The sequence below is a fragment of the Pseudophryne corroboree genome, chromosome 10, assembly GCF_028390025.1.
Source record: "Pseudophryne corroboree isolate aPseCor3 chromosome 10, aPseCor3.hap2, whole genome shotgun sequence".
Taxonomy (NCBI): domain Eukaryota; kingdom Metazoa; phylum Chordata; class Amphibia; order Anura; family Myobatrachidae; genus Pseudophryne; species Pseudophryne corroboree.
In genome coordinates this window covers 340,784,453-340,811,116 of record NC_086453.1, presented here as the reverse complement: position 1 = coordinate 340,811,116, position 26,664 = coordinate 340,784,453, and positions in this window count along the sequence as shown.

The window sequence follows — 26,664 nt, the reverse complement described above, 5'->3', positions numbered from 1 at the left end:
CAGGTTAATTTTACCTTGTAAATGACTGCCACTTTAAAAATACGGGCAATCTTGGCCAAAATCACGGACATTGACAAACTCGGACACAATTACATTTTTACCCCTCTGTTTATTTTTTCCCACTGCTTTGTTGAATGGAACTACAGTTGTTGTGCCTGGTAAGGATTGTCCCAGGATACCACAAGGTGGATCAGGGACTTGTGCAGTCGATAGGGTGTGTGATGTACCCAGACTTGGACTGGCACACAGGGGTACAGGGGAAAAAAACCGGTGGGCCCCACTGCCTGGGGCCCCACCTCCTGCTCTAAGGATCAGGTTCCAGACTGTGCACTTGAATTATACATATGTTACCTTATACTGGACTATGGTGTATTTTCTACAGTGCATTGCTGTTATTAATCTGTTATTAATCTGGTACATTATCCTTAGTCAAACCAATGAGGTGGCAAGCCACACCCCCTCTGCAGACTGGCCCCACCGATAACATGGGCCCCTACCACTGCATTCCACCGGTGGGCCCTACATGCCCCAGTCCGACACTGGATTTACAGTAGATGTGCAATAAGGTCGCAGAATTTGATGGTGAGGAATGTTGATGAGGAATAAAGCGTCAAAGTGGTGTTTTTTTCTGAGTGGGGAGCGTGCGCTTTTTCCTTTTGGGTTGTAAATTGCATCGAAGACTGTACCAATTGTTTTTATGCCCTAAATACAGTCAATATAATTAATTCTTTCAAACACTTTCGGGACACAGTAACATTTCAGGATACAGGTAAATTTCGGGATACACTAAAGTGTTGGGGCCAAATGTAATAGAGTGAGAGTTTCAAAAAGTGAGAGATTTGGTAAGGTTTTGCAGGGTTTTTTTTAAAGTGGCAATCATTTACACAGCAAGATCAACCTGGTTTTGCAGTGTAAATGATTACCACTTTAAAAAAAACTGAAAAATCATACCAAATCTCTCACTTTCTGAAACTCTCACTCTATTACATTTGGCCCTTGGGATACAGTAAACCAGAGGCGGATTGGCCATAGGGTTTACAGGGAAGATCCCCGGTGGGCCGACGCACCCGTGGGGCCTCTTTAGTTTGAGGACATGTGGTCCTTTTTATAGACATAATGAATAAGATGCAAAATAATTTGCATATGTGAAAATGACTTTGCCACTTAGCCTGTGATTGCAGATGATCTACTGTATGCTCTGTCTGCCTGCTTGGCTGACACATAAGATTGAGTCAATAGTGATTGGGATACGGTTGGTGTAATAAGCAAGAAAATATATCTTTCTAAAGAATTATATAGTTCCCTAAATTCTGAAGGTATATTATATAATGTGCTCATAATATGTAATTTTATTTCTTTTTAACTTCCCCCTTGATGTTGGACATGCCCACTATCTGGAAAGTCTTGGGGGGAGGGTGCTGCTGCCATGGCTAGACCTTACACCTCTGGTGCTGCCCATGTGGGGCCACTATCACAAATTTTTCCAGGGCCGCTTTTTCCCCCCAAACCGCCCCTGCAGTAAACTGTAGATGCAGGGGCGTATCTAGAGGGGACCCGTGTGCGGTCGCCGGGTGTGGACCCCCTCCCGTCCCGTAGCCGGCAGCAGCGCTGTTAGCGCTCTGTCTGAGCACTAGAGACTCTGGCACAGTGCCAGAGTCTACAGTGCATGCGCAAGTCTCCGGCAAAAATGGCGCGGTGGCCATTTTTTCAGAGACCTGCGCATGCGCTGTAGACTCCGGCACTGTGCCAGAGCCTCTAGTGCTCAGACAGAGCGCTAACAGCGCTGCTGCCGGCTACGGAACTCGGGAGAGGAGGGGAGCCACACCCGGACAACAGAAAGGTAAGTACATAGAAGAAATGGGTGCAGTGTGTGCGGTGTGGGCCCCCTCTGAACTCAGGGGCCTGTGTGCACCGCACACACTGCACCCATTGTAGATACACCACTGTGTAGATGAACGCATTGTAGAACACACAATAAAAAATTATTTTGTGCACCGCGGTTGACTAGTATTAATTTAAATTGTTGTTGTATGTAACTTTTCATGTAGACTGTGGTTTAAGTTAAATTAGGTGCAATACTGTGTCGGTATTTTGACTGTCGGTCAGTGGGTGTCGGGATTATGATCGTCGGTATTGTGTTCGTTGGTAAATCAACTGCTACCCATAGGATTGCATATTCTGGCAAAATCCTGCATAGTGTAGTGGGGCTATGACTATGCACTATGCCCCACCCACTTCCTATCTGACATCCCTGTAGGGGCAGCAGCAGCAAGCCCGGCGCGGGGAAAGAAAGTTAGGGAGTGTGTTGTGTTGTGTTGGCAAACAAAGCAGGTTAAACTTGAGTTTGACTGTTAGAATAGGAGAGCGTTACTGTGCATAATCCAAGATGGCTCCTGCAGGGATGCTTCATTCCCTAACTCTGATGTCTCCACCTTAGCTCCAAGAGACCTGTAATCATTACCCACACTACCACTGTTCCAGCATCCTGCACTGCTACCCACATAATCTGCTACAGCAGAGTTTCCCAAACGCCGCCATTACACTCCAAGTTTTAAGGCTATCCATGCTTGAGCACAGGTGCCTTAATTAGTTCCTCAGTAAATTTGATTTAGCCAACTGGAGCCAAGCATGGATATCCTTAAAACCTGAAGTGTAATGTGAAACTGTGCTAGAGGGACTGTGGTCTCTGTTCATTGATCAAATCTTTGGATGGCGTTACCTAAAACCCTTTGATCGGTAACCTTTGTGGCTGGAGATTTGGCAGATCCCCTCTGGGATCTCCTTGTGCGTATTGCCTGAACCTATCACCAGCGGCGTTAGGCTGTCAGGGCGGGGGAGAAAACAACATTATGGAGCTGATTCAGTGTCTGTGTCTGCATCATATGCCGATATTGCTTCTGCCACTTTATTCAAGTACTGCTACAGGCCCTCCCCTGGTGAACAGCGTACGTACGTCTACACGTGGAAGGACGGAGATGCCCACTCAAGTGCTCAGATACTGCTTGACTCATTTTAGACGCAACCATTGAAAGCAGGTAAAGCCGTACTCACTGTTATACACACTTCTAGATGGAGCGGAGCAGAGATTGAGTGGAGTGGTGTTTCATATAGTTCTGCTGCTGGTGAGTGTACGTAGGTACGAGGTAGCGGTGCAGGATGCTGAGACAGTGGTTATATCAGCAGATAATTGCAGCTCTCACTGGAGCGCCTGTCTTCCACTGTGAAACTCTAACAGTCCCAAGATGGCCCCGCACATGTTCAGGAGTAGCCTTGGCGTCCATCTTGGTACAGGGAATCAAGCTTTCCTGGATAATTAGCAGCAAGGAGTCTTTAAACACTTAAAACACCTCTGCTCAGAGGGTTTCGGCTTTCCACGCAAAAAGAGACGACACCACTTTAATACAGTCCATTTTGAACATTCCATTAACCATATCACTATCAGCTTTAGCCCCAGTGGTCGAAGTGGAAATTTTGAAGTGGGGGTATGCAAAAGTCAAGGACGTAACTATGCGCACGTGCGCTCCAGAAAAGGGCGTGGTAACCCAAAAGGGGGCGTGTCCAGTGTAGTAGAACCCCTTATACTATCTAGTACTGGTGCCCCTTTCACCTTATAGCACACGGTACGAGCTGAAATTCACATTATAGCACACGGTACGAGCCGAAACTCACATTGTAGCACACTGAATGAGCCGAAACTCACATTGTAGCACACTGAATGAGCCGAAATTCACATTGTACCACACTGAATGAGCCGAAATGCACATTATAGCACACTGAATGAGCCGAAATTCACATTGTAGCACACTGAATGAGCCGAAATTCACATTGTAGCACACTGAATGAGCTGAAATTCACATTATAGCACACTGAATGAGCCGAAATTCACATTGTAGCACACTGAATGAGCCGAAATTCACATTGTAGCACACTGAATGAGCCGAAATTCACATTATAGCACACTGAATGAGCCTAAATTCACATTGTAGCACACTGAATGAGCCGAAATTCACATTGTAGCACACTGAATGAGCCGAAATTCACATTGTACCACACTGAATGAGTCCAAACTCACATTGTAGCACACTGAATGAGCCGAAATTCACATTGTAGCACACTGAATGAGCTGAAACTCACATTATAGCACACTGAATGAGACAAAATTCACATTATAGCACACTGAATGAGTCCAAACTCACATTGTAGCACACTGAATGAGCCGAAATTCACATTGTAGCTGGCAGCGGTGGGCTGCTGGCGGCGGCGAGCAGCTGGGGGAGAGAGAGTGACGACAGTGAGAGAGAGTGACGACAGGGAGAGTGATGACAGTGACGACGGAGAGAGAGTGACGACAGGGAGAGAAAGTGACGACAGGGAGAGAGAGTGACGACAGGGAGAGAGTGACGTCAGGGAGAGAGGTGACAGCAGGGGAACATTACCTCACTTGTTGCTGGTGGCTGGCAGCGGTGAGCGGTGGACTGCTGGTGGCGGTGAGCGGCTGGCGGCAGCGGGCGGCTGGCAGTGAGCAGCGTGCGGTGGGTGGAGGTGAGTGGCGGCGGGTGGCTGTGAGCTAATATAGCCCTCTACACGGCCGCCGCGCAGGGACGGGGAGCACAATGTGCAGCAGGATGGCCACTTCCCTCGCCTCCTGCTGCACTTTCAGTGCATTTCCGGGTCAGTGGAAGAAGTGGCGGTATACCATACCGCCCCACTTCAAACGCTGTTTAGCCCTTTAACTACCTTCTTACTGTGTCCCAAGCATGGAAATCATTAGCCGGTGGCCATTTCCGGTGCAGATGCAGACTTGCTTAGGTGGTCATTCCGAGTTGTTCGCTCGTTAGCTACTTTTAGCAGAAATGCAAACACAAAGCCGCCGCCCTCTGGGAGTGTATTTTAGCATAGCAGAATTGCTAACGAAAGATTAGCAATTCTGCTAATATTAGCAGAATTGCTAACGAAAGCAATTTCCTTGCAGTTTGAGTAGCTCCAGACCTACTCCTAGATTGCGATCACCTCAGTCCGTTTAGCTCCTGGTTTGACGTCACAAACACGCCCAGCGTTCGACCAGCCACTCCTCCATTTCTCCAGACACTCCTGCGTTTTTACCTGGCACGCCTGCGTTTTTTAGCACACTCCCTGAAAACGGCCAGTTTCCGCCCAGAAACTCCCACTTTCTGTCAATCAGCAGAGCGATTGAAAAGCTTTGTTCGCCTGTGAGTAAAATAGCATAGTTTTGTGTAAATTTGCTTAGCGCGTGCGCCCTGAGATGCATACGCATGCGCAGAACTGCCGGATTTTAGCCTATTAGCAATTGTGCTAAAATTAGCAGCGAGCGAACAACTCGGAATGAGGGCCTTAGAGCGTAGAGTACAATAATAACTGCATTGATTGAGATACTGCTACAAATATTGTTACAGTAGTGTCCACAATAACAACATATTCTGATGGGGAGGGTGGAAAAGAATGAGGTGTTATATATAATAGGCAGCATTTAACAAAGAGTAGAAGAGAAATCACTGCAGCTGTTTCCACTGTGTAGACATCTGAAAATTGTGCTATTAATTCTGCTGCACAGCTCCGGAATCCTAAGCACACATCTCGTCTATGGCATGGGCAGCAATTAATCATAAGCAGCCACAATTAGCAGCGCATAATCGTAGTTCTACAACTGAAATAGGACGCCAGCAAAGTGAGCGACTTACCTAACAGTGGGGGCACCAGGGGGAGGGGGGCAGGGATAAAGGTCTATATACAATTGAAAGGAAATCAGAACAAGGATCTTTTCCAGAATCATATGTATTCTATATCTATCACCTAATAAACCACTTTTTTTTTTTTTTTGGGCTTCAAATCTCCTAATCCACAAGTTTCACTACTGAATACTGAAACACCAGTGAGCAGTGTTTGTAAAGGACGCCATCCGCTAGTGCGATATTGCCTGTTTTAATGCAATTGAGACAAATTGCTGAGACGGATAGCATGAAAGGTGTCACATTGCATGTCCTTTTCCTGCGATTGCAATGCAAGGCGCGCTCCCGTGTGCATTGCATCGCAATCGCAGATCACACGGGCTGCACGTTATATTTATCTCAATCACATGGAAATAGGTGCACATCGCAGTGCTTTTGAACACTTGCGATCCGGTCGCACGCGATTGATCTCAGAAGTTTCTAGACTGGCAGCTTGGACACTCCCGTTCACATGCCCAGCAGCAACGGATCGAAACAGCACACTGCTACTACTTGTGATTCTGGATTCCTTCTTCCAAACGGACTGCAATCAGATTGCAAGTGAGTACCAGCACCCAACATCTGCACCAATCACACTAGCTCCAAAGTATTGCTTGTAAACACTGAACACCACTGTTTAAATCACTGGACACTGCCCACCTCCCCCCACACCCCAAAAAACCTCCTAAAGTGTTTATAGAACCTGTTGGTGCCCATCCTCGTTACCTACACTGTACCCCTATTGTGGCCCACATTGCTGCTGCTGTGCCAAAGTGTTTATAGAACCTGTTGGTGCCCATCCTCGTTACCTACACTGTACCCCTATTGTGGCCCACATTGCGGTGTTGCTGCAGGTGCCTGCAGTGCTGATCCTCCAGATCTGAGGCGGGTGTAGGGGGCGCACCCCCTACACCCGCCTCAGATCCGGAGATCCTGACCCCCTGGAAGACGCCGGCCGTAAACTCCACGAGGATCAGCACTGCAGGCGCCTGCAGCAACACCGCGGCTCCGGGGACAGAGACGCTCACAATCCACCACTGCTCGGAGAATAGATCACCAGTCCCGTAGGGGACGAAGATACGTAAGTCCATTTCATCAGTAAATAGCCGCTGACTCAAAAGACCTACAAAGGACATTACGGCACACACGGACCGGGAGCGCTAACAGAGGATAACTTATTAAACAGAGAGGTAACGCTCTCTCATTTAAACAGACTCCATGCATTACTGTAAAGAACTACCTAACAGAGGACTATTTTAGTAACAGTATCCATTCACACTTTGGTTTAAATCATTGTGTCTAAAATGTACAGTATCTGTTTGTATCTGCTGTAAACCCTTTATACACAACTGCAAGGTATTAACAGCTTTTAGAACTAATCCGGAAATTAATGCTTATGCAACCCAATTTCACTTTATTCCAAACTAATGTGTTTTAAGTATATCTATATGTGCATTTATTTGTACCTGTTTTAGAGTTGTTTACACTGCTATAAGGTATTTTATATACAATACCAGGCTTTTTTTGTACCATTGTTGTTTAACTTTGTTTATCCATCCCGCATATTTATCCAAATAAATCATCTTTTATATACATAACACAACTGTAGTTCCTCTTCAACAATTCACACCCTATCTAGTAGCGCCAGAGGTTTCTTCTATTCTTTGCTATTGTTAAATTGAGGAATACTTGAAAAGAATTCCCACTCTTGCAACCTAGGCTGCACGGATAGACTTTCTTCACATATACACAACATTTATTGGAGGGAGCGCAGACCACACCCCCACCTGTACAAAACTGCTGCTGTGACCATTGGCCTATGCTGGCTTGTTTGACTGCGCAGAAAATTATGGAGGTCACAGCATGCAGTCACCACCCAGTCTACTTTGTCCACAATGAGGTTGATTGTGGTGAGGAAGATCCGAAAGCGGTTAGACCAGTGGTTCCCAAACTTTTTTGAATCACGGCGCCCTAGAGTAACAGAATTTTTATCACGGCACCCCTAGTCCAAAAGTTTCTAATTGGGAAATGTATAAAAAATATTAAATTAAGTAAATTATGTTTATATGTCATACTTAGGTTCAGTTATGTGGTGAGGGACAAGATTTGCTTCTGTTTGTACACATATTTTATGACTGGCAGCCACAAGTACTAGTTTTTCCTATTACATGGATAATAAATATTTTGAATTGGCCCTGGAGCACCAACCCGAGGCACCCCTGCAAGTGTCCCGCGGCACCCCAGGGTGCCACGGCACACAGTTTGGGAACCACTGGGTTAGACAGTATTTCAAATGTGTTCTCCACAATACGCCATGCCCTTGATAGGCTTTAGTTAAAGATCTTCTTCTCCTTACATAGCTTTCTTTGGGAATAGGGCTTAATGATGTGTTTGTGGAGTGCAAAGGCCTCATCCGCCACAAAAACAAAATTGAGGCCATGTGTTATTTCTCCTCTAGAAGGCAAGTTCATCTTGTTTGAGATGAGTCTCTCATAAAAGGCAGTGTTCTTTAGGGAGCCACTGTCTGAGGCCCAGCCATTCTTACTGTACCAACACCAATGAAGATAAACTTGTAGTTTGCATTTACCACTGCCATCAGAACGATTCTAAAGTACCCCTTGTAATTGTAGTACATCGATCCGCTGTTGACAGGTGGGTTAATGCGAATGTGTTTCCCATCGATGGCTCCACCACAATTAGGGAAATTCCACCTGATTTCAAACTCCTGGCCGATGGCTTACCACTCTTCAACACATGCAGGGAACTAGGGAAAAACAAATTAAAAATGACCACATGTTAACTGTTTGTCTTTTTACCCCACAGTTTACAACTTTGGAGACAGAAATGTCCAGCACCCCAGACCTCTCTATTTTGGTGGAACCAGAGGACACCACACAATTCCCGCCAGCACAACAAACAAGTACACCTGTGCCTCCTACCACCCGTACACAAGCTTCTCGCAAAAGAAGACAGAAGCACAAGAACACTCAGGAGGATGAGGAGGAGGCTGCTTGCTACCAGTAAGTCAAGAGAGCGTTAACAAATCCTCCAGGCCATTTTGCACAGTTTGGGACATACATAGCCACATGTACACGCGATGCCTCTCTTGACCAAGTGGAACTTTATGAGCGACTGTCCCATGAGTTGGTCTTTATGATAAAGATTTGCCGTCTGAGTGATGACACAGTGATCGGTCACCGTTTTACAGTCATCTCAGATTATATGGCCTTACCCCAGCCTACCCCTCCCACCCAACCCAAGCCTATTCCTCCCACCAAACCCCAGCCTATGCCTCCCACCCAACTCCAGCCTATTCCTCCCACCCAACCCCTGCCTGTTCCTCCCACCCAACTCCAGCCTATTCCTCCCACCCAACCCTAGCCTATTCCTCCCACCCAACCCCAGCCTGTTCCTCCCACCCAACTCCAGCCTATTCCTCCCACCCAACCCAAGCCTATTCCTCCCACCCAACCCTAGCCTATTCCTCCCACCCAACTCCAGCCTATTCCTCCCGCCCAACTCCAGCATATTTCTCCCACCGATTCACTGCCTATTCCTTCAACCCAAGCCAAGTCTTCTCCCCGATCCATCTTCCCTAGATCTTTTTTTCTGCTATGCTGGTGGGTGAGGATGATGCATTTTAGTTTTTTTTTTTTTGAAAATGTAATACTTATATTCCCAATAAATATGGGGCAGTATGGTTATATATGGTGCTTTGGTTGCAGAGTTTGGGGGGAGGATACACACATGCTGCAAGTGCATAGTCGTGGGGCCGGGACCACTGACTCTGCACTTTACAGCATGTGTATATTCTCTGGGTCCGATCTGCAACCAAAACACCTGTGACCGGACGTCCCGTACAAAAGCCCTCACCGCTTTCGCGTCTTGTCCTCAGTACACAGAATGGATGTTTAGGTCACACAAGACCTGGCCACATAGGGGATCCCCGCTTACCATCAGTAACCGCCTGTTACTGACTCCACCCACTGCGCCGTGGGCTGGTTTATGCTGCCACCACCAAACTCCTAACCTGCCATGGCGTTTGGAACCACGGTTCTGCTCTGTATGTGCCGACACGCTGCCTTACCACACCTGTGTTGTGTTGACAAATCCCCACTAGTCGCTTGACTAGGCCTCTACCGGTAGCTGGTGGAAGGCAGAACTTGGAGACATTGGGTGCTCCCTGGACAGCTGGAGAACGGGGCTATGGTTGGCATAGCCCTGCAGGTCACAAGATGAAGTGGTCGTCTTTAGGCAGAAGATCTTTATTTGCCCAAATACAGCCTTCAAAAAGGCTCAGCAATACAGCAAGATGTTACAGCAGAATAAAAATGGTATAATACACTTTTCATGGGGCAACTGCCCTCCTTTTATCCTACTCCAATACACAATACCACAGGGGGTAAGTCCGCCCTGTTGTTTACAACCAATGTTTACAGATGGGCTGTGCATGCCTTGATCACAGCTACCATTGTCCTCTATGGACAGTGGGGAGTGGTCACTTTCCTTTGACTGTCCCATCTGGAGGATCAGGATATGCCCCGGTGCCGTTCAGTCTAGGTTGGGGGAAGTTTTCCCACCTCAACTGACTTCCAGAAACTTGTGTGGGACCTAGCTCACCATCTTCAGCCTGGATTCGGGCTCCAGAGCTGGGCAGCCTAGATCCCCCGGTCAGGGTTTCCTGGCCATTACGGGTGATCCCTATGGAGCTCCAGAAAACCACTCAGCTTGTTTCAAAGCTGAGCTTCTCCTCTCTCTTCCAATGCCACTTTCAAGTTTGAGGCTGGAAGAAAAAGCATTCCGTTTTTGGGGAAAATGTCTGGGAGAATCCATCAGCCTGCACAGCCATGGATTCCCCCCTCCTGGGACACACAACCAAGTAAGTGCAATTTTACCTTACAATACATTTAAAATACACTGTACATTCCTCGCTAAATATACCATGAACCTGTGCCCTGCACAGGCTCCACATACCTAGGCACTGCAGTGCCTCACATCACACTCCAATATATATATTATTACATTTAAAAACAATGTTTTTTTGCTGTGCCCAGCGCTCAGCGCTGGGCTCCCCTAGCCCTGCAGCCTGGCTGCTAGAGCTTGCTCGCAGTGCTGGAGGTATGGGGCTGGCTTCCCCCATCCTCCAGCCTGCCTGTGCAATACCTGCCATTGGGGTCCAGGGAGCTGGCTCTTCCTGTCCCCCTGTGCGGCACTCACTTGGTGGCCTCGCTGCACGGTGCGGCGCACCCCCCTGATCTGAAGCCCGGCGGCTCAGGATGCTTGTCCCGGCCGCGGCGGCTCTGTGCTCTTTGCAGCTCTGAGGTGCCGGGAGTGTAGCTCCCAGGCCCCAGCACTCACCAAACTGCTCACCCCCGCCGCTAGGGAGCTGGATAGCCTGGTCCCTCATAAGCGGCGCACTCTGGTGCCCTCGCCGGGAAGGGAGCCGGCTAGCCAGTCCCATGTGTGCGACGCTGAACTCTGTGGCCTCGCCGCAGCGTCCGGCGGTGATCCGGGCTGCAGCGTACCCCCCCTGCCACCCAGCAGCCCGACACGTTCATCCCGGCTGCCGCGGCTGGCCACCTCCGATGGGCTGAAGCGCCGGGAGCAGAGCTCCCAGCCCCCAGCGGCGGCACACACAGAGAGCACTGCAGCGGGAGCAGATCTCCCGCCTGCAGCGGCTCTCCCTCCTCCGTAGCACTGAGGTGTCGAGAGCGTAGCTCCCGGACATCAGCATACAGCGCACCCGCCGAACAGGGGGATGGATAGCCTGGTCCCCTGGCAGGCGGTGCAGCAGCTCTCCTTTCTCCCCCGGCGTGCACACACAGCACAGCGCACTGGGGGCTCCCTCACTGCCGCGGTCGCCGGAGAGGTCCGGGACCACGGCACACACTTAAAAATACATTTATTAACCATTTTAAAAACCTGGCGCCTAGCGCCCATACAGTTTAAAGATGGCGCCCAAAGCCGGTACATTCAAAAAGTGGCGCCAAGCACCTATTGTCCTCCTAATGGCACCGGGCACTAGGGGTTAACCCCTTCAGTGCCACGGCCGCCATTGTCCATGTGGCCACCAGGGCTGTCCGGCCACAACACCATATATCCCTCCCATGTTAGGAATATATATACCGCACCATATTTATTGGGAATTACAGGGATTGGCTAAAAACCAGACAGGCCCAGATCCTCAAACGCCAGACCGTACTGAACCCCAACACTAATCTTGGCCACTTTTTGGAAAAAGTACTGCAGGTTCCCATCAGGGGGGTGTCTTTGTCTGGGGGGTTCATGTGACAGCAGTCATTGTGGAGAAAGGGAGGGAGAGATACAGCTGTTCTGCATGATCCAGGGATGTTTTTAAAAACCAGAACAACCTAGACCATACAGAAATACTGTAATCTTTCTCTCCCGGTGTTCCTCAATGACCGCTGACATATTCACCCCATCGGGCTGGAAACCCCACAAATTGGGACGTATGGGGATGTGCAATACTTTCTCCAAAATTGCTGGGATTAGTACAGGGATCCGGTATGGTGTGGCGTAGGAGGCTCCGGACGTTTCTGGCTTTTACCCAATCCCTTAAAGTTTTTTTTATTTTATACTGTTTATAATAAGGGAGTATTTATGGTTGTTGAAAGTCATGTTGACTACAGTGCAAATATATGTCATGTTGGCAAAAAAAAGCACTTTTTGACTTGTATGCTACTTTAGCAAAAATTTTTACTACTTGAGCCATGTTGGCTACAGTGAAAATATATGCCATATTGGCATTTGTAGTGCACTTTTTGGATGTTTTATCCTATGATAAAAATTATTACTACACAAGTAAAGAAGTGTGCCGTGTTCTTTTACCTTTAAATACTGGTTCTGCAGCACCTTCACGATGGTCTTGCAGGTGTCAGGAATGATCCGCCCCAAAGTTTGAACAGAGATGAGGGTCCCAAACTTTTGATCTTCCAGTGAATGGCCGGTAGCCAGATACCTCAAGGTAGCCGTCAGTCACTCCTCAGGTGGTATGGTCCTCTGCATCTTGGTATCCTGCCTCTGAATATAGGGAGTCACCAGGGCCAGTAACTCCTGGAATGTATCATCATCCATCCGCAGGTAGTTGCGATAGTCCTCTGGGTTGTTCTCCTTAATTTCAGTCAGCAGACACATGTGAGAGAGAGTCCCCCTCTTCTTCAGCCACTCCTTTGTCCATCAGGACATCACCCTCTTCCTACTCTGAGCCCTGTCACGTCTCCTCTTAAGAAAGCAATAGGCTAACAAGAGGTTATAGTGATAGGGATCCATATCAGAATAGAATAGGAAAAAGAAAAGCAAAACAAAGCAGTGCACGGTAGCAATGTGGAACGCTCAGAATGTATAAACCAGCCTCACTAGTCACAGAGCCAGGGTCAGACTAGTGTAACCCTTATTTCACCTCCAGGGGTTACTTAATACATATAACAGAGTGCCTCCACCCAAGCAGTTGTTGTTCCAACCCAGGCTTGCTTGGGAAAGCTCTTGCAAATAGTGTTATATTTACTGCGTCACGTGTGGGTTGGTTAAGATGTTTAATTTACCTTTGGTGTCTTCGTTTGTTTTTCAGATTTGGATATTCAGATGACTGAGACAACTGGTCCCCTTCAACGGTAAGTATTTATTAATAGGATGTTAATACCTTCTCATATTCTCTTGGTTTCAGAATAAACACTTCTTAAATTTTAGGTTCACCGTATATCAACAATTATTATAAACAATTGAAATCATTAACTGCAGAATAAAGATATAATTTACCAACATATATGTTTATACATAAATTTTTACCTGTTATACCATATAACAAATTATTTTAGCTAAGTGTATCAGATAGATTATCAATATGGCTACTATAACCTGATAAGTCACAATGCATTCTCAGGTTTAAGTGTTGGGTATACCCGTTAATTATCGTTGGTGCACAGTTGGGGCCCAATTTACATTAGATACTCTGACTGTAGTCCTATTATGGAATCGGAAGGACGGATAGAGTTCCTATTTATTAAATTTCTTAATAAGGTCAATCCAGAGGTGTGACCTGGTCAGAAATCCTCATTAAGAGAATAGCAAAATAAATCCAAGGATCGCGGTTTCTTGCTGGTCTATGGTAGGAGGGATGAGGATATATCCTAGGATTTTCAGGAGCGATATCCAAATTTATATTATCCGTGTGCCTTGACAATGTTGGATGAATACAATCTTTATTATTCGCTTGGGGTAGACTGTTCACAGGTACTTTTAATTAATCTCTATTTAAGACTCAAAACCCGCTCAGCTGTTGGTGAATAATTCCCCGATTAACTAATTATCTGAAGGGGACTACGGCATTTATGCCCATTCCAAACTGTCATGTATACTTCAACAATATAATCCGTGCAAAAGTGTCTCAGTCTCGGTGAGGGCACGATAATACGGTAACTTATGAACCATTCAGAGTTCACTTAATATACTGCTCTGCCAGGATTACTTTATGTTATTGACGGAGTATCCAGAGTTATTTCAATTATTCCCAATTGTAGATATCGTATTGGGAGGGTTTATGGCAACCACTGATGTTCCCAAAATTATACTAGATATCCCTAGAGTCTTTAGTGGTTATAGTCTCTTACTGCAATTTCATCCGTCTCATATTTATAATCCCTCTCTCTCAGTCCATGGCTAGCTGGATCAGGCTGGCCTTGGTCCCATCAGTCTCTCCCCCAATTACCTCAGTCTGCAATTACCTCAGTTTGCGGTCTTGTGCGTATTTTACCCCTAGAGGGAGACAGCTTGACCTCGGCTCAGATCCCCCAGCGTCCGGCCCTCCTCCTCTCTGACTGACGTGACTATTACAGACTCCGGGACGTCCCTGTAGGCAGTTAGGACGGATATCAGGTTTTTCTCCTCATCACAGAACCGCCAGCATCGCTATCTCCAGGAGCCATTAAGTAAGTATATTTGGCGCTTACCAACACTGTATTTAACCCCCGGTCCCCAGCTCCGGGTATACTTGGCGCCTCTCTCACACTCTGCTCCCCGGTGTCCTCTCTCAGTCTGTTTTCCCCCCGGCCGCTCTCTGCTCCTCAGCTCTGTCTCCTACCGCTTCTCTCCGCTTCTCCTCAGCGTTGCCGTCCCTCTGATCTCCGTCTATCTTCAATCGGTGCTCCCCCTGCTCCTGAGGCCGCAGTCCAGTCCTCCTTGTCCGGGTTCACTACCGCTTCTGGTCCCGTTCAGGCGTCTCCCGTCCCCGCTCTCCACAGCGGTGACTCCGTCAGCTCGCACCGCTTCCCTCCTGTCAGCTCCGTCTCCTCACAGCCCGGCTCCCTCGCGCTGCGCTCACCACCGCGCTTACCATCCGGGCACCCTCTGCTAGGCACGCGGGCTTCTGGAACACTCTGTCCAGCCCAGCTTGCACCACTGTGCCCCATTACTCATTACTACACTAAAAGTCTCTACCCTCACCCAGCTTGATTATACTATGTACACATTTCAAATCACTCATTGGGTAGTAATCATATTTACACAGACAATATATTACTATATATGCTTTACTACATGGATCAGTGAATAGTACCACGTACAATACCTCCTCAGAAGCATTTATATTAAGGGGTTACATTCTCCCCCTGGGGAGTGCATGTAAATATTTATTTATTTATTTACTTGAATCTCACCACGTACATACACATTTCATATTTCTATCTTAGTATTAATGGGTACATTCCACCCAAAATATGGCCATGACATCACCATGTTGGGGTGCAATATCAAAAGAATTTTAGTTGGTGTTCCTAACTGATCATAGGTGAGTATTCTAGGCGCCCGTCTGATACGTTGAGGCCTAGGTGACATAACTGGTTGGTCATAAACAACTTCCTCTTCATTATCTTCCCGAGAGGTAGTCTCATTAATGGCTATTATTTCATCAATTGATTCACTTCTCTCCTCTTCATTGCTGTCCACATTCCCTGGCTCTACTACATTGTATGAGGTGGGTATTTCTACTGATTCCCCATTGTATGACTCAGAGGAAGTGGCCTTGGCTTCCCAAGGCTCGCTATCCCAATAGTAATATCCCGCATTATCGTAATCCTCAATCTCCTCAGCTCCCTTTCTCATGCTCCGAAGGTTAATTTCCGGTGTACCCCTGCTTTTAGCGTCAGTATCTTCCATAGGACACGATACAGTATTTTCCCATCTAATGTCCTGGGCAATAGGGAGTAAATGTTTTCTATGGTAGGTTACCATACTTCCCTGTCCATTTGCCGGGCTGAGTTGGTATACCGGAATGTTAGGGAGCTGTTTCAATACTATATAAGGAGTGGGTTTCCATTTATACTGTAACTTTTGCTTTCGAGGTACCCCCAGAGCTCTAATCAGCACTCGATCTCCAGGCTCTAAAAGGTGTTCCTTAATTTGCCTATCACAGTATTCTTTGTTTCTATCACCCATTTTTCGGGCAGCATCTGCAGCTAGTTGATAGGCTTCTCTCAATTGTTGACGAAGTTGTCTAACATATTGGCTGTGAGATATCTTTGAACCAGAATTATTGTGAGTTCCTAAACAAATATCTATGGGTAATCTAGCCTCCCGACCGAACATGAGGTAATATGGTGTGTATCCCGTAGTGTCGTTCCGAGTGCAATTATATGCATGCACTAAAGGAGCAATATATTTCCTCCAGTTGGATTTTCTTTTATAGTCTAAGGTACCCAACATGTTTAGTAAAGTTCTGTTAAATCGCTCAGGCTGAGGGTCTCCTTGGGGATGATAAGGGGTAGTGCGAAATTTAGTGATACCGCAGCAATGACACAGTTCTCGAATTACTTTACTCTCAAATTCTCGACCTTGATCGGAATGAATCCTTGCGGGCAATCCGTAATGTACGAAGAATTTTTCCCACAATGTTCTTGCAACAGTTATCGCAGTCTGGTTCACGGTTAAGTAGGCTTGGGCATACCTCGTGAAATGGTCAGTTACCACAAGAATATGACAGTCTGATCTTCCAGGGCCATCTAATGTGAGAAAATCAATGCACACTAACTCCAAAGGTCCCGTGCTGGTGATATTAACTAATGGCACGGCAGATACAGGTAATGTTTTTCTGAGAATACAATTTCCGCAGGTTCTACAGAATCGTTCTATATCCTGATTCATATGAGCCCAGAAAAAACGATCGGACACCAACCCCTGGGTTTTCTCATATCCAAGGTGACCATGTTGATCATGCAATGCTTCTAGTACCATCTGCTTATACTTTGTCGGTAATACTATCTGCATTTTAGTACCTCCATCATTCTTGATTACCTTTCGATATAATACCCCATTCATAATAGTTAACTTCCTGTACTGTCGCATTAACACTTGTGCCTTTCTTGGTAATTGAGAGCGATGTAACTGATAAGTATGATCTTCGAGAATCCGTACAATAGGCAGAATATTAGGGTAATTTCGTTGTTCTTGAGCCAGTTGGTCTGAGGTTATTATCCCTAACCCCTGCAGTTCAGCCCTTCCTAACCTACAATAGGAAGGAGGAATAGATATTTCAGAAGCTTCTATATGATATATAGCAGCCACTTCTTGATTTCTGTTGACACTAATATGTTGGCACAGTCCTTTCACTACACCAGCGGGTACTTCAATCCAATCAGAGTCACCTCCTGGAGCTTCCATATGCGGCATCCTAGATAGAGCATCCGCATCCTGGTTATTAATACCTGGCCTATATTTGATAGTGAAGTCATAGTTGGTAAGGGCTGCAAGCCATCGATGTCCAGTGGCATCAAGTTTAGCTGATGTCTGTACATAGGTTAGTGGATTGTTATCCGTCTGTACAATGAATCTAGCTCCGTAAAGATAGTCGTGAAATTTTTCGCTAACCACCCATTTTAATGCGAGAAATTCCAATTTGTGGACCGGATAATTTCTTTCACTACTGGAAATTCCTCTACTAACATAGGCAATGGGTCTCAACATTTGCTCTTGTCTTTGGTACAACACTCCCCCAAGTCCGTCTAAGGAGGCATCGATGTGCACTTCACACGGCAAATCAGGGATAGCATATGCTAACACAGGAGAATTAGTGAGGCGATCTTTCAGTGTAACAAAGGCTTCCTCACACTGTTCAGTCCACCGGTTTCCAAACAATTCTCTGGGCTTATGGTAATACGTGTCTGCATCCGATTTCTTCCTTCTGTCTTTATTTACCAGCGAATATCCTCTTGTTAAATCTGTCAAGGGTTTAGCGATTTTGGAATAGTGCGATACGAATTTCCTGTAATATCCACAGAAACCTAGAAAAGACCTCAATTCTTTAAGGTTGGTGGGTCGGGGCCATTTCTTCACCGTGGCCACTTTTTCTGGGTCTGTAGCTATCCCTGTCCGACTCACCACATGTCCCAAGTATTTAACTGAAGATCTACACAATTTAAATTTTTCAGCTGACAGCTTTAACCCTCGGGCTCGTAGACGATCTAACACTTTCAGTAACCGGGCGTTGTGTTCATCTAGATCTTTCCCAAACACTATGATATCGTCTAGATCAGTGGTTCTCAAACTCGGTCCTCAGGACCCCACACAGTGCATGTTTTGCAGGTAACCCAGCAGGTGCACAGGTGTATTAATTACTCACTGACACATTTTAAAAGGTCCACAGGTGGAGCTAATTATTTCACTTGTGATTCTGTGAGGAGACCTGCAAAACATGCACCGTGTGGGGTCCTGAGGACCGAGTTTGAGAACCTGTGGTCTAGATACACTAATACTTCCCGGTAACACATGTCACCAACAGTTTGTTCCATAGTTCGTTGGAAAGTAGCCGGTGCTCCTTTGATCCCTTGGGGCATCTTTAAGAACTCATAGAACCCAATAGGGCAGATGAAAGCAGTTTTGGCCCTATCCTCCTTACTCATGGGGATCTGATAGTAACCGCATCGTAGATCAAGAACAGAGAACCACTGGCTCCCTTGAAGGCAATCTAAGGCCTCATCTACTTTGGGTACCGTATACTGATCAGGCACTGTTCTATTGTTCAGGGTACGATAGTCTATACAGAGACGGATTTCTCCAGTCTTTTTACGAGCAACCACAATAGGTGACGCATACTGACTCTCGGAATTAGCGATGACATTATTTTCCAATAAATTCCTAAGATTACTCCTGACATCTTCAAAATCAGCGGGAGCCAACCTCCTGGATCTCTCTCGAAATGGACTATTATTTGTCAATTTGATATGATGCTCAACACTGTGGCAGTCCCTAAGTCCCAATCACTTTTGGAAAACACATCGTCCCTTAGTATTAGTTGTTCCATTAGCATGTCTTTCCTTGTCTGATCAATATCACTCCCATGAAAACACTATTCCAGGTTCAATCGGTTGTAATTTAACGGATCCCTAGTAGACAATTGAGTAACCCTTCGATCAGGCTGACTTTCCAAGAATTGACAGTGAACTATTTCTGGTTCTACCGATGGTCTCATCTCTTCATTATTTCCTCTGTCTTGTTTATCACACCATCGCTTTAGATTTCGAAACATATTGGTGTTAGTACCTACTATAGCAGACAAATGGCCATTATCCCCAGGGGAATCAGGGCAAATCAGTGCAACCAATGGAATAGACTCATTAGGGGTAACTAGTCCAGGTTCCAAAGTAAGTTGTGTAACTATGTATCCCAAATACGGGTACTTCTGTTCACTGAGGCCCCATACTGTAAGACCACTAAGAGCTTGAATGGGAACAGCTGACAGATTCTCCCTGTACCATGTTTCAAATACAATGGACACCTGTGATCCACTGTCCATCAACACCATACATTCCTGTCCATTTATTAGAGCTTTCACTAACGGTGCATTTCCCATGAGACTGTCCGGAATAGCGTCTGACCACTGGGCACTCCCCATAGCATGAACATTTATTGTTGGGGAGCCTGTGAGGGGTTCACAGAACTCCCGTTGGGGTTTTCCATCTGCTCATCTCTGGACCGGTGGTAAAACGGCATTCTTCCACTCCTCTCCATACCACTCACTGGGCATTCAAAGGATCTATGCCCTGGTTGTCCACAACTATAACAGAGTATATGCCCACGACTACCACTTCCCCTTGTCCTTCCTCTGTTCGTGTCCGATGACCAGTAAGGCCTTGATGACGATGTACTCTGTAATGCAATCAATTGGTCTATTTTTTTTATTTTGCTCTTCTAATAGCTTAATTAGTCGATCATCCATAACAGTTGAAGTGTGGGCAGGTATAATAGCTTTAACTCTCTTAATAGTCTTGTCTCGATTCTCGATTTGTACTTCCTCTAACTTGACCTCCTTCACAAGTTCAGTGAGACTGGGTGACAGCCCTGACCGTCGGGTACAACGTAGTCTCTGTGCAACTGGATTAAGAGTGAGAGCTCCTTTCAGAACCTGTCGCATTCTGCTTTCATCTACCGCCTCCTTAGCTATCCCCCCTTTCTCTACAATTTGATAAATCAATCTATCCACTCTATAAATATATTGAGTTAGAGTCTCCCCCGGTTCCTGATAGGTGCGATGTAATCTTGACATCAAATCCCCTACATCCTCCATGGTGCCGTAATAAAAATCCAAAGCCTCTAGATAATCTTTCAGAGTAGCTGTAGATTTACTCCTCCTTGTGGCTTGAATCACCCTCATAGCGGGTCCCCAGAGACTTTCCACTATACGCTGTCGTTTGATATGCTCGGGACATTGCCGCTCTTCAGAGTGCTGAATGGCCGCCTCTCTCCAAGTATCATAGGTTTCTTCACCAGCAGGAACAGGGGAAATACCCGAGAAAATCCTGAGTCTTCTATATCCCCCTTCATAATGCAATCTCTCCATCTGACTAACCATTTTATCCATCATTGTTTCCACCCCTTTCCCAGGAGATTCTTCCACATTGTCTGTCTGATCCTCCCCACTATTGATATGAAAACAGTCTCCTGCAGCAGTGGTATCATTTCCCCATCTCTTCTCCTGGGGTGGCTGCTTCTTCCATACTTTCAGGCCACACTAGTTGAACTTTTCGCCCAGGGACATCTTCAACCACAACCATACTGGGTAGTAATGTCTTATCCAAAGAAAGCCTATTACTAAGTAATATAGCGAAAGTTTCTCCCTCTTGTCCTTTCCATCGATCAACCGAACATGGTTGACTGATACCATAAAGTTGTACAACAGCCCGAATGACTGCATCATCACTGGCTAATGAAAGTTTTCCAACTAGCCCAAAGCTGCAAAAGGGTTCCACTCCCTTTTCTTTACACCACCTATAGATATCGGCGTTGGTAACTTCTTCCATGATCTATAGCTTCGGTGTCAACCACTGAATCCTTGATATTTTAGAATCTCAGCAGTGCCTCCAATTGTAACCCTTATTTCACCTCCAGGGGTTACTTAATACATATAACAGAGTGCCTCCACCCAAGCAGGTGTTGTTCCAACCCAGGCTTGCTTGGGAAAGCTCTTGCAAATAGTGTTATATTTACTGTGTCACGTGTGGGTTGGTTAAGATGTTTAATTTACCTTTGGTGTCTTCGTTTGTTTTTCAGATTTGGATATTCAGATGACTGAGACAACTGGTCCCCTTCAACGGTAAGTATTTATTAATAGGATGTTAATACCTTCTCATATTCTCTTGGTTTCAGAATAAACACTTCTTAAATTTTAGGTTCACCGTATATCAACAATTATTATAAACAATTGAAATCATTAACTGCAGAATAAAGATATAATTTACCAACATATATGTTTATACATAAATTTTTACCTGTTATACCATATAACAAATTATTTTAGCTAAGTGTATCAGATAGATTATCAATATGGCTACTATAACCTGATAAGTCACAATGCATTCTCAGGTTTAAGTGTTGGGTATACCCGTTAATTATCGTTGGTGCACAGTTGGGGCCCAATTTACATTAGATACTCTGACTGTAGTCCTATTATGGAATCGGAAGGATGGATAGAGTTCCTATTTATTAAATTTCTTAATAAGGTCAATCCAGAGGTGTGACCTGGTCAGAAATCCTCATTAAGAGAATAGCAAAATAAATCCAAGGATCGCGGTTTCTTGCTGGTCTATGGTAGGAGGGATGAGGATATATCCTAGGATTTTCAGGAGCGATATCCAAATTTATATTATCCGTGTGCCTTGACAATGTTGGATGAATACAATCTTTATTATTCGCTTGGGGTAGACTGTTCACAGGTACTTTTAATTAATCTCTATTTAAGACTCAAAACCCGCTCAGCTGTTGGTGAATAATTCCCCGATTAACTAATTATCTGAAGGGGACTACGGCATTTATGCCCATTCCAAACTGTCATGTATACTTCAACAATATAATCCGTGCAAAAGTGTCTCAGTCTCAGTAAGGGCACGATAATACGGTAACTTATGAACCATTCAGAGTTCACTTAATATACTGCTCTGCCAGGATTACTTTATGTTATTGACAGAGTATCCAGAGTTATTTCAATTATTCCCAATTGTAGATACCGTATTGGGAGGGTTCGTGGCAACCACTGATGTTCCCAAAATTATACTAGATATCCCTAGAGTCTTTAGTGGTTATAGTCTCTTACTGCAATTTCATCCGTCTCATATTTATAATCCCTCTCTCTCAGTCCATGGCTAGCTGGATCAGGCTGGCCTTGGTCCCATCAGTCTCTCCCCCAATTACCTCAGTCTGCAATTACCTCAGTTTGCGGTCTTGTGCGTATTTTACCCCTAGAGGGAGACAGCTTGACCTCGGCTCAGATCCCCCAGCGTCCGGCCCTCCTCCTCTCTGACTGACGTGACTATTACAGACTCCGGGACGTCCCTGTAGGCAGTTAGGACGGATATCAGGTTTTTCTCCTCATCACAGAACCGCCAGCATCGCTATCTCCAGGAGCCATTAAGTAAGTATATTTGGCGCTTACCAACACTGTATTTAACCCCCGGTCCCCAGCTCCAGGTATACTTGGCGCCTCTCTCACACTCCGCTCCCGGGTGTCCTCTCTCAGTCTGTTTTCCCCCCGGCCGCTCTCCTCAGCACAGTCTTGTGCTGTGCTCCTCAGCTCTGTCTCCTACCGCTTCTCTCCGCTTCTCCTCAGCGTTGCCGTCCCTCTGATCTCCGTCTATCTTCAATCGGTGCTCCCCCTGCTCCTGAGGCCGCAGTCCAGTCCTCCTTGTCCGGGTTCACTACCGCTTCTGGTCCCGTTCAGGCGTCTCCCGTCCCCGCTCTTCACAGCGGTGACTCCGTCAGCTCGCACCGCTTCCCTCCTGTCAGCTCCGTCTCCTCACAGCCCGGCTCCCTCGCGCTGCGCTCACCACCGCGCTCACCATCCGGGCACCCTCTGCTAGGCACGCGGGCTTCTGGAACACTCTGTCCAGCCCAGCTTGCACCACTGTGCCCCATTACTCATTACTGCACTAAAAGTCTCTACCCTCACCCAGCTTGACTATACTATGTACACATTTCAAATCACTCATTGGGTAGTAATCATATTTACACAGACAATATATTACTATATATGCTTTACTACATGGATCAGTGAATAGTACCACGTACAATACCTCCTCAGAAGCATTTATATTAAGGGGTTACACTAGCCCACAGGGGTACAGGGGAAACCACCGGTAGGCCCCACTGCCTGAGGGCCCACTCCTTCCTCTAGGGATCAGGTTCCAGACTGTGCACTTGTATTATACATGGTAGATATGTTGCATTACACTGCACTATACTATTGTGTATTTCAAGCTTCTGAGGAGGTTGGCCACACCCCCTTTGTAGACTGGCCACACCCCTAAGTATGGGCCCCTATAACTGCATTACCCTGGTGGGCCCTTCATGCCCCAGTCCGAAACTGCACAGAGCAGAGTGTGCCCAGAGTTAAAAATGGCTGCTGTTTACATATGTTAATTTTAGGCCAGTCCATCTGATCAATCATATGTGAAAATGCAGGTTAAATAAGCCTTTAAGATATATCGCATGAGGTGGATAGCAGTGCGTTAGATCGCATGAGACAAATCACATGTAAAAAAAATAACTCAAGTAGTAAATCGCAATCGCAGGGCTCCCGGGAAGCTCCCGGCCAGATTGCAGGAAAATTGGATCCAACTCATTGCTGAGATAAAACTCCCTAGTGGATGGGGGCCTTAAGGATTCCATGTTCAGACAGCAATAGATACACAGTATATTACATTTATTAAGGACACCAGGGACCAAAAAAACCTACATATTTATTAAAATGCAGCAATAACAATGATTTTTTTTTGTTCATAACCTCCCTCCTTCCCACACACACACAAACACACACACACACACACACACACACACACACACATATACAGTATATACAGTTTATCAGGAAAATATTGCCTGGGTAGGTGATTGACACCGTAATGGGTACTCTGTAACCCTGGGGCAGTACTGTCCTGGGGAGGGTGTAAATCCACCCCTCGTGGTGATATAAGTACATTAGAATGAAAAGACCAGAGGCATATGAATCAGCTATCAGCTGCTATTGGTGTCAATACTGATATACAGTCAGGTCCATAAATATTGGGACATCGACACAATTCTCATATTTTGGGCTTTATACACCACCACAATAGATTTGAAATGAAACAAACAAGATGTGCTTTAACTGCAGACTTTCCGCTTTAATTTGAGGGTATTTACATTCAAATCAGGTGAACGGTGTAGGAATTACAACGGTTTCTATATGTGCCTCCCACTTTTTAAGGGACCAAAAGTAATGGGACAAACTAAACAATCCTAAATCAGACTTTCACTTTTTAATACTTTGTTGCAAATCCTTTGCAGTCAATTACAGTCTGAAGTCTGGAAGGCATAGACATCACCAGACGCTGGGTTTCATCCCTGGTGATGCTCTGCCAGGCCTCTACTGCAAATGTCTTCAGTTCCTGCTTTTTCTTGGGCATTTTCCATTCAGTTTTGTCTTCATCAAGTGAAATGCATGCACAATCGGATTCAGGTCAGGTGATTGACTTGGCCATTGCATAACATTCCACTTATTTGCCTTAAAAACTCTTTGGTTGCTTTCGCAGTATGCTTCGGGTCATTGTCCATCTGCACTGTGAAGCGCCGTCTAATGAGTTCTGAAGTATTTGACTGAATATGAGCAGATAATATTGCCCGAAACACTTCAGAATTCATCCTGCTGCTTTTGTCAGCAGTCACATTATCAATAAATACAAGGGAACAAGTTCCATTGGCAGCCATACATGCCCACGCCATGACAATATCACCACAATGCTTCACTGATGAGGTGGTATGTTTTGGATCATGAGCAGTTCCTTTCTTTCTCCATACTCTTCTCTTCCCATCTCTCTGGTACAAGTTGATCTTTGTCTCATCTGTCCATAGGATGTTGTTCCAGAACTGTAAAGGCTTTTAAAGATGTTTGTCAAACTCTAATCTGGTCTTCCTGTTTTTGTGGCTCACCAATGGTTTACATCTTGTGGTGAACCCTCTATATTCACTCTTGTGAAGTCTTCTCTTGATTGTTGACTTTGACACATATATACCTACCTCCTGGAGAGTATTCTTGATCTGGGCAACTGTTGTGAAGGGGTTTTTCTTCACCAGGGAAATTCTTCTGTCATCCACCACAGTTGTTTTCCGTGGGCTTCCGGGTCTTTTGGTGTTGCTGAGCTCTCCGGTGCGTTCTTTCTTTTTATGAATGTTCCAAACAGTTGCTTTGGCCACATCTAATGTTTTTGCTATCTCTCTGATGGGTTTGTTTTGATTTTTCAGCCTAATGATGGCTTGCTTCACTGATAGTGGCAGCTCTTTGGATCTCATATTGAGAGTCGACAGCAACAGATTCCAAATGCAAATATCACACCTGTAATCTACTCCAGACCTTTTACCTGCTTAACTGATGATGAAATAATGAGGGAATAGCCCACTCCTATCCATGAAATAGCTTTTGAGTCGATTGTCCCATTACTTTTGGTCCCTTAAGAAGTGGGAGGCACATATAGAAAACGGGTGCTGCCATATGGGACATTTTATTTTAGAAATTCCATAGTTTTGGATCATACTAAGTACCTAAAAGCTTATGGTAAAATTAAATATTCATGATTAAAATTACATTGATCTGCATAGAACAGGTTGCCCTGTTTTTCAGCTGTTTAACCCTAATGGGTATTGGTATATAGGTTTATAGGTACAGCAACATGAAGGGGTGTGTGTATGCAGATACGTGGAGCATTATGTTTTGTTCCACGTTTAATCAATAATTTAAAATAAAATATCTAATAAATAACATTTGAGGTATTTATAGTTTATAAATATATTATGGATGTGTTATTATTAATACTGAGGATACAAACATGTTTTCCCCATTAGGGGGTGTATGAGGTTAAAAATATACAGCTGCATGATTTTCCTCACTCTATAATTGTGTTGTTTTAGGTTTCATGCTATTCTGTCCGCATGGCATAAAAAGTTTTTTTTATATATGTATATGTATTGACATTGATATGATTAATTTTTACTATGCTGTTTACAAATGTTTTGCTTTTTTACTAATAGACCATGTAAAGTGATACTCTGACCCAAACTCTGTTGGTGTATGAGAGTAATGATTTCATTACACCTGTTGAGACTCCATACACACCTGTTTATACTAATTACAAAGAACAGGGTATAAAAGATTGAAAAATGTGCCCAGAGAAGAACACTCTGCCTTTTGAAGAAGCCGCCTGGGGTGCGGAGAAACGCGTTGAGGGTACAGAGAGAAAGGGTCGCTGAGACTAACGAGTGCCCACAGGAGAAATACACCAGCTTATACAGCAATGGGCTGTCTGCTACCATTTGCCAGTAATCTGCTTATTTGTGACGAGACTGCACCATCTATTCCTCCCTTGCATCGGGAATTTTCAAATACCCCACCTTGCTGAGCACTGTTCCA